The sequence below is a fragment of the Mandrillus leucophaeus genome, unplaced genomic scaffold, assembly GCF_000951045.1.
Source record: "Mandrillus leucophaeus isolate KB7577 unplaced genomic scaffold, Mleu.le_1.0 Scaffold248, whole genome shotgun sequence".
NCBI classification, from domain to species: Eukaryota; Metazoa; Chordata; class Mammalia; order Primates; family Cercopithecidae; genus Mandrillus; species Mandrillus leucophaeus.
This window is the reverse complement of record NW_012102565.1, coordinates 3,203,961-3,207,153: the sequence shown is the minus strand read 5'-3', so window position 1 is coordinate 3,207,153 and position 3,193 is coordinate 3,203,961.

The following is a 3,193-nucleotide window of genomic DNA, read 5'->3' as shown; positions in this document are numbered from 1 at the left end:
GAGGCATGAGCACCCACCGCCATGCTTGGCTGGAGTCTCTGTCCCTGCCACCTGCACTGTCCCTGTGACTCAAACCTGGGTCTACCTTGCACCTCCATTCTGCTTCTCCTCCTCACCTTGACATCACCCCCTTAAAAGACTTTGTCACACTGATAGGGCAGTCAGCAGATGGGCAGCCTGGCTGGTCTCTGAAGAAAGTCTAAACAAGCACTCCCTGCCTTGCCCACTGATTGGATTAATCCCCTCACTCCTCAAGGTCCTACAAACCTCAAGGCTGACGTCTGAATCCCTGAGCAGCCTCTGCATTTCTCATGCAGCCATCCAGAACGTTAGCTTCTTGCCTGCTGCACTGTGCCTGTGGCAGCCCTGGATGGCACTCTGTCCCCCAGCACCACTCCCACAAAATGCTCTTCCTCTGAGTCACAGTCCCCACCTGTCCTCTTCCATGCAGGTAGCTTCAGAGGCTCTACCCCAGGCAGGACGGCCTGAGCACACTGGGGGCCTGCATTGCCTTTCCCTCTCAGGTTCCATCCACAAGAGTGTGATGTGTTCAGTTGCCTTTGTTGGCTCCCTGTGTCCATTGCTGGGGGCAAGGACATGCGGCAGAGACAGAAGATAGAGACAGTCTTGTATGATCATGTTTAGAGTCCTCGTCGCAACTTGCTGCTCAAGGCAAGTGGAGAGGCCAGGACAGCACATGCAATGGCGATGAATAAATCCATATGCTCTATAAAATATTGGAAACTCAGGATGACAGCTGAGCTTCCTTGAGCTCAGGGTCAGCCTTTTCTTCAGCTCCTTCACGATATGTCCCTGAGCAGAAACAAACACACGTTGCAGAGTGGCATGTGGGGTGAAGGAGGCCTGCATGTCTGTGGTGACAATCAAAATAACTGATAAACTTGGATGGAGTGTGTCTATTAAAATAGTGGTAGCTGCCACTCAGGACTGCCCACTTGCCTGCTAAGTTAGGAACATGGCCTCACATCCATACACCAACCCTGTGAGGGGAGGGGCCAGATGCCCATTTTATGGAGATGTTGTCATGAACTCCCGGAACTAAGGTCAGACTTGGGGTCTTCCCAGTTTTAAGGACTGTGTTTAAGCTCTGCACTCTTGGACCGCCTCGGGACCTGCCTGTAACTCTTGTACCTTCATGCCTGCACCTCACCCTGTAATGTAAGCTCTCCAGGTACATGAGCCTCACCTACTTCCCCATGCAAACACACCCACATACTCCCCCACCCCAGAGGGTGCTGGAAAGCTCTATCTATCCTTCAGGGTCTGGTATAAATGTACTCTTCCTTGTTCTATCTCCAGCACCTTGTTTCTTAAAGTGCAATTCAATGTTTCCCACTTCCAAAAAGCATTTATTTTTATTTGTGAGCTTATATCATCTGAGAAATAATGACTCAAGACTGTCCCTAGTAAAAGTGACCCTAGTTGGCCGTCATTTGTCGTGGTATGGAGATGAGTGAGGAGAGAAAAGGTTGAACTGGGGAGAATACCCCAGAATGTGTCCCTAGACCTAGCACAGAGTAGGAATGCAATAAACAAAGCCGTTGTTGACTGACTGGCTCAGCCTGTCCTAGGTGAGGCTGTTTCAAGGGAGCTGCTGCACCACAGACTGAAGCCTGACCTTGATCCCTACATACCTTCCCACCTAGACCCAGGGGGTTATCTCCTAGACTGGAGAAATATGCTTATCCCACCTGAGCTATTTCACACTGCTCACAGCTCCGGGCCAGCGAAGATGAAGAAGCACTACAATCATTGAAACAAGACCAGTAGCTGTCATTGTCCTATAATAACAGAGCAACACAGTTTTCTCAGCTGCATGGAAGACTGCCTATTAGGAGGTCATCTGAGGGGAAGCCAGTCATCCATTATGAGCACCATATCATATTTTCCCTCCATATTTTGTCTTAATATTCTAAAGTTCCTTAGAGGAAAAGTGGCTTATGCTTGGCTGATGGTTTCTCTTATCCTAAAATAGTATGGGGGATTCTTTTTAAGGAATCTCATTATCCAGTTTACCTCTTTTTCCTACAGTTCCTTTTCATTCATTCAGTCCTTCATTTATTTATTTGCCGCCATAATAGGGCCATCAACAAAGATCTGTGGGGTGACTCTTTCGCACATAATGAACTGGGCTCCCATTTGGAAATTACAGTAATATATTATCCATTAACACCAGAAAGAGGTAAGAGGTAACTAAGAAGCACCCTGCAAGGCTGGACCAAATTACAAGGCAGAGTTGAAGGGAGACTTCTAAACACCTGAACCATCTGTTTCTTAATTTGCAACATGTGGGCAGCTTTTAAAGTCACAATCCCACATTTAAGTAATCTTCATTGTTCATTTGTTCAGCTCTTGTGTTCCAGACATTACATTTTTTATTAAATGGCAGTTTCTTAGGCTCAATTCAGATGGTAATAATTTGGAAGATCACTGACAAAGTGATGACATCCTAAGTGTTCTTAACTTGAAATGCTTGCTCCCCTCCCTAAGAATTATAGGAAAAGTTGAATGTGTGCAATGAAGTTTATTTTTCTAAGGAGAGGATGCCAATGTCTCATGAGATAGAGAATTCTACGATCTCCCCAAAGTCAAGGATTGCTGTCTCTAAACGTGTTACAAATGACAAATATGGAGCAGAATGCCTGCTCAGATAGGCCATCTTCTTAAGAAAGGAGAGAAGTGCTTTTATAATGTCAGGACTCCTATTCTTTGAAAAACTGCTTTATGGATATAATAAGTAGAGAACTGAGAACCACAGGTACAGTTCACATTGAACAGGACAGGGAGCCTGAACACTCACTCAGGTTTAAGTTCTGAACCTCGTGACTTACACTAACTTCCTGTAGGGTGGTGGGTAATTCACTGATTCTGCTTGTGATTGTTTCCTTCATCTACAAGCCAAATGACTGAAACATCTGGACTGTAAATTATGCCCAGCAATTGAATCTCTAAAATATTCTTAAAAGAGTATGTTTACATATTTGGGCTTTATATATATACTTTAAAACTTTTACATGCTGAGGAATTTGCTTACATATTTACATTTATCTACATATGTTTTATATTACATGTTTACTCTCCTTGATGTCCTCAGGCCTCCTATTCAAACAGGTAACTGAACTTAAGCTCATTACCTGCTAGACTTTACATGCACATTGTGAATAGAGATCTA